This window comes from Orcinus orca, chromosome 5 (assembly GCF_937001465.1).
Source record: "Orcinus orca chromosome 5, mOrcOrc1.1, whole genome shotgun sequence".
NCBI lineage: Eukaryota > Metazoa > Chordata > Mammalia > Artiodactyla > Delphinidae > Orcinus > Orcinus orca.
In genome coordinates this window covers 67,371,438-67,383,792 of record NC_064563.1, presented here as the reverse complement: position 1 = coordinate 67,383,792, position 12,355 = coordinate 67,371,438, and the positions used below count along the sequence as shown (strand labels likewise).

Genomic DNA, 12,355 nt, shown 5'->3' with positions numbered 1-12,355 from the left:
TGATAAGCTTGGAACTATGCAAATACCCATGATACCATAATCACAGTCAAGGTAGTAGAAATATCTATTTCCCAGAGTTCCTCATGTTCCTTTGGGTTTTTTGTTATTGCTGATATTTTTGTTAGTTTTTGTGGCAAGAACATTTAACATGAGACCTACTTTCAGCAAATTTTGAAATGCACAATAAAATACCGTATTGTTAGCTATAGGCACTATATTGTACAGCAGACCTCTAGAACTTATTCATCTAGTATAACTGAAACTTTATACCCATTGAATAACAAGTCCCCATTTCCCTCTCCCCTCAGGCCCTGGAAACCACTATTGTATTCTCTGCTTTCATGAGTTTGACTATTTTGGATAACTCGTATAAGTGGAATCAAGCAGTATTTGTCTTTTTTGTGACTGGCTTATTTTACTTAGCTTAATGTCCTCCAGGTTCATCCATGTTGTTGCAAATGGCAGAATTTCCTTTTTAAAGGCTGAACAATATTCCATTGTACATACAGTATATACATTTTCTTTATCCATTCATCTGTCAATGGACACTTGGGTTGTTTCCATATGTTGGCTACTGTGAATAGTGCTGCAATAAATATGGGAGTGCAGATATCTCCTTGAGATCCTGATTTCAATTCTTTTGGATATATACCCAGAAGTGAGATTGCTGGATCCTATGGTAGTTCCATTTTTAATTTTATGATAAATCTACATACTGTTTTTCATAGCTGCTGCACTATTTTACATTCCCATCAAAAGTGTACAAGGGTTCCAATTTCTCCACAACCTTCCCAACACTTGTTATCTTTTTAAAAAATAATAAACCATCCTAAGAGGTGTGAGGTGATATGTCATTGTGGTTTTGATTTGCATTTCCCTGATAATTAATGATGGTAAGCACCTTTTCATATACCTATTGGCCATTTGTATGTCTTCTTTGGAGAACTGTCTGTTCAAGTTCCTTACTCATTCTTGACATCAGTCTTGGCAATAATTTCTTGAAATGACACCAAAAGCAGAGGCAACAAGAGCAAAAATAGACAAGTGGGACTATATCAAACTAAAAAGCTCCAGTCAACAGAATGACAAGGCAACCTACAGAGTAAAAGAAAATATTTGTAAACCAGATATATTGTCTGATAATAGGTTAATTTCCAAAAAATACAAGGAACTCATACAACTCAGGAGCAAAAACAAAACAAAACAACCCTCCCCAAAAAAACAACAAAAAAACTTGTGACATTGTTTACTTTTTTTTTTTAGCTTAGTATCGTCAACAAAATTTTTAAAATTTTATTGGAGTATAGTTGATTTACAATGTTGTGTTAGTTTCTGCTGTACAGCAAAGTGAATCAGTTATACATATACATATATCCACTCTTTATTTTAGATTCTTTTCCCATATAGGTCATTACAGAGTTATTGAGAAGAGTTCATTTTTTACTCTTCATTTTAAATTTTTTCAAAGTTACACAGAAATGGAGATTAATATAATTTATTGCCCTGTATCCCATCATTTCACTTCACAATTACCAGTACTTTACTAATACTGATCATAACTTTTTTGAACTTGGGGAATGACCTTAAATCCTTGAAACTGGAACAAGGTGGTTAATATAAGGCCTTGGTTATAAGGTGTCCAGTGACCAAGAACATTCTGAACAGATATCTGCTCTCTCTCTCAATCAGATTATTTGTACAGCTGAGAGAAGGAGAGCGGTTGCCTGTTTCTATGTGGTTATAAAGGGTTCAAACCTGACACTAGTAAGCACTGCTCACTGCTTACCCCACTTGGGGGAAAAAAACACCCAACTTCCCAGGACTATTTTATACACAGGAAAGATGTTCAGTATATTGTTCTATATATTCAAGCAATAAAATATCACTGGCAAACAACATATTCAACAAATTTCTCTAAAGGAGCTTATTGTGGTATGTCACTATGGAAAAGATAGACCAAAGAAATTTACCCATGCGAGATGGGTGTGCTCAGGACCAATGTAGTACTGGTACATTCCTAGTAGGTCTGAGTGCACCACACTAATCTATATCAATCAATATGTCCATGTACCAGGATTATTTTAGAACCCACAAATGGAAAGAAGATGAATATACATCTCTGTTTCCTTCAACAGCAATCAAAGCCAACCAGGATACACTGGAAGAATTGGATTTATTTAAAAAAACAAAGAACAAACAAACACTTCCAAATAATACAGACTAACTAATACAGGCAACCTCTTTGTGGAACATGTCAATAAGATGGCCAAATCTGTTACAGAAGCTAACATGTTGCCTGTAAGATTTGAGAGCAACCTCACTACTCAATCAAGGATCAGGGTAGGTCTCTGAAGCAATTCAACAAAACAGAGTATATAAATGCTTCTAATAACAGCCACCTAAGATATTGGTTTAATATGTAATCTGGCAAATAAAAATTAGCTGGCTCTACAGAATTGCCATTTTAGTAAGATGAACTTAGTCTGGGTTAGCATGCCTCCGTAGAGCACAGAAATACCAACTGGGCCAATAAAAACTTCTCTATGTCAAACATCGTGGGAAATCATTGGGAGGATAAGCTGTATCCCCAAATTACAGAAACTGCACAGGTTATTCTTCAAGGAGGCCAATGTTGTTTTAGGGACAGAATTTGGAAGGTAGGGAAAGGGGGCCATGAAAAATGTACATCCTAGAGCAATACTTCCTGAGAACTTCTTGTGATGATAGAAATGTTCTATAATTTGCACTGTCTCATACATTAGCATTTGAAATGTGGCTAGTATGACTGAGGAACTGAATTTTAAATTTTATTTAATTTAAATTGAAAAATAAATAGTCACATGTGGCTAGTGGCTACTGAATGGGACATTGCACCTCTAGAGATATTAAGCCAAGTCCCATAGTCACAAGTAATTTTTTATTTCAGCACGTGGGCATACTAAGTGTGGAGTACTACAAAGCCATTATCAAGGTGAGTAAGCTCTTTAAAGAACCAAATGAACCTCTTCAAATTTCAATAATGACTAGAAGATGACTGGTCTCCTTTCCCAAGAAGATATTCAAAACTCATTATTAGGAAAAAATTTAAGAATAGAAGTTAAGGTACAATTATTCTGGCATAAAAATATGAGCTATTCTAGAGTTGGTTTTGTTCTTGAGAAAAAAAAATGTGTTTTTTTTAAAGGAAAATGACTCAGTTAAGCCAGAACCTAAGATAAGTTAAAGTATTATGATCCAGTGACAATTTTTGTCATAAACACCAAGAAAAAGAAAGAGTATGATGACCTCAGTGCTAATGCATGAAGATTCAGATTTCCTTCACAGGCACCAATGTGGTTAGAAGCTAGTAAAGAGATCTGGGTTCAAATCCTGACTCTGTTATTTATTAGTTATGTAAGTTCAGGTAAACCTGAGTGTCAGTTTCTCATTATTAGAGGGAGGATGAAATGTACAGTGTGGGGAATATAGTCATTAATAATGTAACATCTTTGTATGGTGACAAAGATGGTCAAAAGGTACGAACTTCTAGTTATATGATAAATAGGTACTAAGGATGTAATGTACAACATGATTAATATAATTAACACTGCTGTATGTTATATATGAAAGTTAAGAGAGTAAATCCTAAGAGATCTCATCACAGGGGAAAAATGTTTTTTCTTTTTTTTCTTTTGTATGTATATAAGATGATAGATATTTACTAAACTTATGTGGTAGTCATTTCATAATGTATGTAAGTCAAATCATTATGTTGTACACCTTAAATTCATACAGTGTTGTATGTCAATTATATCTCAATAAAACTGGAAGAGGAAAAATAAAGTAGGGATAATAGGCTATGCCTATTACGTGAAAGTTAAGTAAAATAGCACATGTAAAAACTTCAGTACAGGGACTTCCCTGGTGGCGCAGTGGTTAAGAATCTGCCTGCCAATGCAGGACACATGGGTTCGATCCCTGGTCCGGGAAGATCGCACATGCTGCGGAGCAACTAAGCCCGTGTGCCACAACTACTGAGCCTGCGTGCCACAACTACTGAAGCCCACATGCCTAGAGCCCGTGCTCTGCAACAAGAGAAGCCACCACAATGAGAAGCCTGTGCACCACAACAACAAAGACCCAACGCAGCCAAAAAATAAATAAATAAATTTATTTAAAAAAAAAAAAGATTATCATACTAAGTGAAGTAAGCCAGACAGAGAAAGACAAATATCAAATGATATCGCTTATATGTAGAATCTAAAAAAAAAAAAAAAAAAGATACAAATGAACTTATACGTAAAACAGAAACAGACCCCACAGACATAGAAAACAAACTTATGGTTACCAAAGGGAAAAGGGGGGGGGGACCTGAAACTAACACAACATTGTAAATCAACTATATTTCAATAAAAATAAATTAAAAAAAAAATAAAGTCAGTGACTTTTATCAATTTTTACTATATATCAACTATTATGCTAAGGGCCCCATATAAATACCTCAATTAATACAATGATTTGAGTAGGTATTTTGATCCCCGTTTTAAGATTTGGAACGTGAGACACAGAAAAGCTAAATAATTTGAAATCACAAAGCCAGTTTAAAAAAAAAAAAGGGCAGCAGTTTCCAGAACCTATGCTCTCATTATACTAGTCTGTTTGTAAGAGAAAAATAACTTGACTGGGAGTCTCAAACAAAAAGCATCCGAACAACTGGATATGTTTTCAGAGGAATATGTATAATCAACCATTTTAAAAGTTATGCTACAGTAGTTATTGAAGAAGTCCATTTTAAGGGTATGATCCACAGGCCTGTGAATAATCCATGGCCTGGCAGCCTGATCTGTGACAGTGGTAAGAGCAATAATAGGCAAATGAAAAAGAAGCTGTTAGAATTTATTTCATGAAATGAATTGTTCAGGACCACCCAGGCAGACTATATGCACAGAGGCCTAGGAAAAGAGGCACCCGAAATATTTATTTATTTATTTTTTATTATTATTATTATTTTTTCGGTACGTGAGCCTCTCACTGTTGTGGCCTCTCCCGTTGCGGAGCACAGGCTTCGGACGCGCAGGCTCAGCGGCCATGGCTCACGGGCCCAGCCGCTTCGCGGCATGTGGGATCTTCCCAGACCGGGGCACGAACCCGTGTCCCCTGCATCGGCAGGCGGACTCTCAACCACTGCGCCACCAGGGAAGCCCCGAAATATTTATTTTTGATGGACTCAGATATTTGACATATTTGTTTTAAAGAATCAAAGTTGTTGTTGGGAAAATAAGAATTTAACAGGTCTCATATATACATATATATATGTATATGATCTAAAATATGACACAAATAAACCTACCTACAAAACGGAACAGACTCACAGACATAGAGAACAGACCTATGGCTGCCAAGGGGGAGGGGGTGGGAGAGAGATGGATTGGGAGGTTGGGGTCAGCAGATGCAAACTATTATATACAGGATGGATAAACAACGAGGTCCTACTGTATAGCACAGGGAACTATTTTCAACATCCTGTGATAAGTCATAATGGAAAAGAATATGAAAAAGAATATATATAATATAACATATATATACCCAAATCACTTTGCTGTACAGCAGAAATTAATGCAACATTGTAAATCAACTGTACTTCAATAAAAAATTAATTTAGTAGGTCATGACTATCATTTTAAAAATTAGATGAAATAGAACAGAAAATAGTATATCCCATGTGGTGAAGTTAAGTATATTGTTTCAAGAAACTTGTTATATATATGTAATGGGACACTATAAAAGCTATGCTTCCCACTGTGAGTTGTGGTACAAAAACTTCAAAAATCACTATTCAATGATATATACATACAATACATATCTGTTTCTTGTTATTTTTTTATGTCCCATATTATATACCATGCCTTTTGTGCTAAAATATCTTCTTTACGTAGTTGTGCTCTTTCAGAGGTTTGGATATCTAATTTCCAAAAATAATCATGGGGAACAAATCTGGTCCTAGACATTCTTTGTAAAAAATTTTGTCCTTCACTTTACAATTTACAGAGTATTTTAAAATAGGGTATATGTTAGTCTCATTTTATATGTGAGAAAATTAAGGTTCAAGAAGATGGGCTCATCTAATCCAGCTCTATCTAAACTCTGTAACCTACTGACATACTTTTAAATTCTATCCATTACCTCTTGTCCCTCCCCTATTAAAGATCTGTCTACGATCATTCAATGACTAAAATTTAAAATGAGTTTAAAAAGTGAAAATGCAAAGATGAAAAGGCCAGTTTGTAGTATCAAGGAGCTTTGCTAAGATGAATAACAACACAAAATGGTGAAAGTGCTAAGTTAGGCAGGAATGCTTTACTTGAGGTTGGAGAACAATACCAGAAGGAAGTTAACTAACATTTGGGGGTGGGAATATTCTTCCATGCATGGGACTTTTCTACATAATGCAAAATGTTTAGCAACCCACCCCCCCCTCCCCCATGCCTGTAACAGCCCTAGTCTTAGCCATAGCTAAAAATATCACCCATGTTATTTGTCTCTGTAGGCACTAGGGGATTGGGCTTCACCCAGTTTGAGGCCTACAGGTTAGGCTACAGAGTGGTGCTCTCTGCTGCCCTCTGTTGACATAGAAAGGTAAGATCAAGCCCTTAGCTGAAAAAAATGTGTCCTATCCCTTGGAGAAAAATGTCCCAAGAACAGCCTGGTGTTGAGGCTCAGTGAGAGTTCTGGGAATGTCGGGTGAGGCTGAGTAAAGGCTGGGAGCCACTCTTCCTGGTCCAGACTATAGCCAGTATTTGTCATTTGCTTGCCTTTGGCAAGTTGGCATGTTTGTAAAGGGAATAAAGGCTTGTCTTATACAAACACACCTTGTCCTTATGCTGCAGTTTGCCCAGGGCTTGAACCAAGCCTTCTTCTCTTTCTGATAGAATGATCATTTTGAGCTGGGTGGTTACAGTCAGTTATAAAAGTAGGTAAACTTGAAGGGGGAAGATTTGAGGAAACTGGATATGAGCAAATAGGACAATTCTTCCAAGGTAGTTCTTATCAAATGTAAAACTGGTAAGGCACACACCAGCACTTTTCATTCCCATATTGGATTACAGTGTACAAGTTCACAGAGAAAAAACTGGAAGTCAGAGTGGAGAAGATGTTAACACAGAGTCAGTAAAGTGTGGCCTGCTTTTAAAATGAGCTTTATATGGCTACCCATAAACAGGCTCACTCTGTGTAGACCCACACTCAGCACTGCAGTCAGCTCTTTATTATTCACACTAATGAAGGGAACAGAGAAGACAGAACCCAAAAATCTTTCAGAGAAAGATCTGTTTTAAAGTTTCTCATAAATAGAGGAGGACCTTCAAGATGGTGGAGGAGTAAGACATGAAGATCACCTTCCTCCCCACAAATACATCAAAAATACATCTACATGTGGAACAGCTCCTACAGAACGCCTACTGAACGCTGGCAGAAGACCTCAGACTTCCCAAAAGGCAAGAGACTCCCCACGTACCTGGGTAGGGCAAAAGAAAAAAGAAAAATCAGAGACAAAAGAATGGGGATGGGACCTGTACCTCTAGGAGGGAGCTTGTGAAGGGGGAAACGTTTCTACACACTAGGAAGCCCTTTCACTGGTGGGGATGGGGTGGGGGGAGGCTTCGGAGCCACGGAGGAGAGCCCAGCAACAGGGGTGCAGAGGGCAAAGCAGAGAGATTCCCACACAGAGGATCGGTGCTGACCAGCACTCACCAGCCCGAGAAGCTTGTCTGCTCACCCACTGGGACGGGTGGGGTCTGGGAGCTGAGGCTCGGGCTTCGCAGGTCAGATCCCAGGGAGAGGACCGGGGTTGGCTGCGTGAACACTGCCTGAAGGGGGCTAGTGTGCCACAGCTAGCCGGGAAGGAGTCTGGGAAAAAGTCTGGAGCTGCCGAAGAGGCAAGAGACCATTGTTTCAGGGTGCGCAAGGAGAGGGGATTCAGAGAACCACCTAAATGAGCTCCAGAGATGGGCGCGAGCGCGGCTATCAGCGCAGACAACAGAGACGGGCGTGAAACGCTAAGGCTGCTGCTGCAGCCACCAAGAATCCTGTGTGCAAGCACAGGTCACTATCCATACCTCCCCTCCCGGGAGACTGTGCAGCCCGCCACTGCCAGGGTCCCGTGATCCAGGGACAACTTCCCGGGGAGAACATGTGGCGCACCTCAGGCCGTTGCAACGTCACGCTGGCCTCCGTCGCCGCAGGCTCGCCCCGCATTCCATACCCTGCCCTCCCCTAGGCCTGAGTGAGCCAGAGCCCCCTAATCAGCTGCTACTTTAACCCCGTCCTGTCTGAGCGAAGAACAGATGCCCTCAGGCAACCTACACGCAGTGGCGGGGCCAACTCCAAAGCTGAACCCCAGGAGCTGTGCGAACAAAGAAGAGAAAGGGAAATTTCCGCCAGCAGCCTCAGGAGCAGCGGATTAAATCTCCACAATCAACTTGATGTTCCATCCATCTCTGGAAGACCTGAACAGACAATGAATCATCCCAAAACTAACGTGGTGGACTTTGGGAGCAACTGTAGACTTGGGGTTTGCCTTCTGCGTCTAATTTGTGTCTAGTTTTATGTTTATCTTAGTTTAGTATTTAGAACTTATTATCACTGGTAGCTTTGTTTATTGATTTGGTTGCTTTCTTCCTTATATATATATATATATTGTTTTTCTTTTTCTCTTTTTGTGAGTGTGTATCTTTATGCTTCTTTCTGTGATTTTGTCTGTATATGTTTGCTTTTACCATTTGTCCTAGGGTTCTGTCTGTCTGTTTTTTTTTTTTTTTACTATAGTTTTTAGCTCTTGTTATCACTGGATTGTTTTATTGGTTTGGTTGCTGTCTTCTTTTTTTTAAATTACTTTTTAATTTTTTTATTTTAACAATTTTTAATCTTTTTTATTTTAATAACTTTATTTATTTTATTTTATTTATTTATTTATTTATTTTCCTTTCTCCCTTTTCTTCTGAGTTGTGTGGCTGACAGGGTCTTGGTACTCTGGCCGGGTGTCAGGCCTGAGCCTCTGAGGTGGGAGAGACGAGTTCAGGACATTGGTCCACAGGAGACCTCACGGCCCCTCATAATATCAATCGGCGAGAGCTCTCCCAGAGATCTCTGTCTCAATGCTAAGACCCAGCTCCACTCAATGACCAGCAAGCTCCAGTGCTGGACACCCCATGCCAAACAACTAGCAAGACAAGAACACAACCCCACCCATTAGCAGACAGGCTGCCTATAATCATAATAAGTTCACAGATGTCCCAAAACACACCACCAGACACGGTCCTGCCCACCAGAAAGACAAGATCCAGCTCCTCCACCAGAACACACCAGTCCCCTCCACCAGGAAGCCTACACAACCCACCGAACCAACCTTATCCACAGGGGGCAGACACCAAAAACAACGGGAACTACGAACATGCAGCCTGTGAAAAGGAGACCCAAACACAGTAAGTTAAGCAAAATGAGAAGACAGAGAAACACAGCAGATGAAAGAGCAAGGTAAAAAACCACCAGACCAAACAAATGAAGAAGAAATAGGCAGTCTACCTGAAAAAGAATTCAGAGTAATGAGAGTAAAGATGATCCAAAATCTTGGAAACAGAATGGGGAAAATACAAGAAACGTTTAACAAGGACCTAGAAGAACTAAAGAGCAAACAAACAATGATGAACAACACAATAAATGAAATTAAAAATTCTCTAGAAGGAATCAATAGCAGAATAACAGAGGCAGAAGAACGGATAAGTGACCTGGAAGATAAAATAGCGGAAATAACTACCACAGAGCAGAATAAAGAAAAAAGAATGAAGAGAATTGAGGACAGTCTCAGAGAACTCTGGGACAACATTAAACACACCAACATTCGAATTATAGGGGTCCCAGAAAAAGCAGAGAAAAAGAAAGGGACTGAGAAAATATAAGAAGAGATTATAGTTGAAAACTTCCCTAATATGGGAAAGGACATAATCAAGTCCAGGATGTGCAGAAAGTCCCATACAGCATAAATCCAAGGAGAAACACGCCAAGACACATATTAAACCAATTATCAAAAATTAAATACAAAGAAAACATATTAAAAGCAGCAAGGGAAAAGCAACAAATAACATACAAGTGAATCCCCATAAGGTTAACAGCTGATCTTTCAGCAGAAACTCTGAAAGCCAGAAGGGAGGGGCAGGACATATTTAAAGTGATGAAAGGGAAGAAATCTACAACCAAGATTACTCTACCCAGCAAGGGTCTCATTTAGATTCGATGGAGAAATTAAAACCTTTACAGACAAGCAAAAGTTAAGAGAATTCAGCACCACAAAACCAGCTTTACAACAAATGCTAAAGGAACTTTAGCATTTAGCAACTTTCCTTCCTAGGCAGGAAACACAAGGAAGGAAAAGACCTACAATAACAAACCCAAAACAATTAAGAAAATGGTAAGAGGAGCATACATATTGATAATTACCTTAAATGTAAATGGATTAAATGCTCCAACCAAAAGACATAGACTGGCTGAATGGATACAAAAACAAGACCCATATATATGCTGTCTACAAGAGACCCACTTCAGACCTAGGGACACATACAGACTGAAAATGAGGGGATGGAAAAAGATATTCCATGCAAATGGAAATCAAAAGGAAGCTGGAGTAGCAATTCTCGTATCAGAAAAAGTAGACTTGAAATAAAGACTATTACAGGAGACAAAGAATTACACTACATAATGATCAAGGGATCAATCCAAGAAGAAGATATAACAATTGTAAATATTTATGCACCCAACATAGGAGCACCTCAATACATCAGGCAAATGCTAACAGCCATAAAAGGGGAAATGAACAGTAACACAATAATAGTAGGGGACTTTAACACCCCACTTTCACCAATGGACAGATCACCCAAAATGAAAATAAATAAGAAAACACAAGCTTTAAACGATACATTAAACAAGATGGACTTAATTGATATTTATAGGACATTCCATCCAAAAACAACAGATTACACTTTCTTATCAAGTGTGCATGGAACATTCTCCAGGATAGATCACATCTTGGGTCACAAATCAAGCTTTCATAAATTTAAGAAAATTGAAATCATATCAACTATCTTTTCTGACCACAACACTATAAGACTAGATATCAATTACAGGACAAAAAAAACTGTAAAAAATACAAACACATGGAGGCTAAACAATACACTACTAAATAACCAAGAGACCACTGAAGAAATCAAAGAGGAAATCAGAAAATACCTAGAGACAAATGACAGTGAAAACACGATGATCCAAAACCTGTGGGATGCAGCAAAAGCAGTTCTAAGAGGGAAGTTTATAGCAATACAATCCTACCTCAAGAAACAAGAAAAATCTCAAATAAACAACCTAACCTTACACCTAAAGCAATTAGAGAAAGAAGAACAAAGAAACCTCCAAAGTCAGCAGAAGGAAAGAAATCATAAAGATCAGATTAGAAATAAATGAAAAAGAAATGAAGGAAATGATAGCAAAGATCAATAAAACTAAAAGCTGCTTCTTTGAGAAGACAAACAAAATTGATAAACCACTAGCCAGACTCATAAGGAAAAAAGGGAGAAGATTCAAATCAACAGAATTAGAAATGAAAAAGGAGAAGTAACCACTGACACTGCAGAAATACAAAGGATCATGAGAGATTACTACAAGCAACTATATGCCAATAAAATGGACAACCTGGAAGAAATGGACAAATTCTTAGAAAAGCACAACCTTCTGAGACTGAATCAGGAAGAAATATAAAATAGAAACAGACCGATCATATGTACTGAAACTGAAACACTGATTAAGAATCTTCCAACAAACAAAAGCCCAGGACCAGATGGCTTCACAGGCGAATTCTATCAAACATTTAGAGAAGAGCTAACACCTAACCTTCTCAAACTCTTCAAAAATATAGCAGAGGGAGGAACACTCCCAAACTCATTCTACGAGGCCACCATCACCCTGATACCAAAACCAGACAAAGATGTCGCAAAGAAAGAAAACTACAGGCCAATATCACTGATGAACATAGATGCAAAAATCCTCAACAAAATACTAGCAAACAGAATCCAACAGCACATTAAAAGGATCATACACCATGATCAAGTGGGGTTTATCCCAGGAATGCAAGGATTCTTCAGTATATGCAAATCAATCAATGTGATATACCATATTAACAAATTGAAGGAGAAAAACCATATGATCATCTCAATAGATGCAGAAAAAGCTTCTGACAAAATTCAACACCTATTTATGATAAAAACTCTCCAGAAAGCAGGCATAGAGGGAACTTACCTCAACATAATAAAGGCCATATATGACAAACCCACAGCAA

The 12,355-nt window shown here is 38.3% G+C and overlaps 1 protein-coding gene across 2 annotated transcripts in view; it reads right to left on the bottom strand.

Annotated features, from left to right (window-relative positions):
• Window positions 1-12,355, bottom strand: part of MAP3K13 (mitogen-activated protein kinase kinase kinase 13) — a 161,628-nt gene that overhangs the window by 93,833 nt on the left and 55,440 nt on the right. The gene's annotated exons all lie outside the window — the stretch shown is intronic.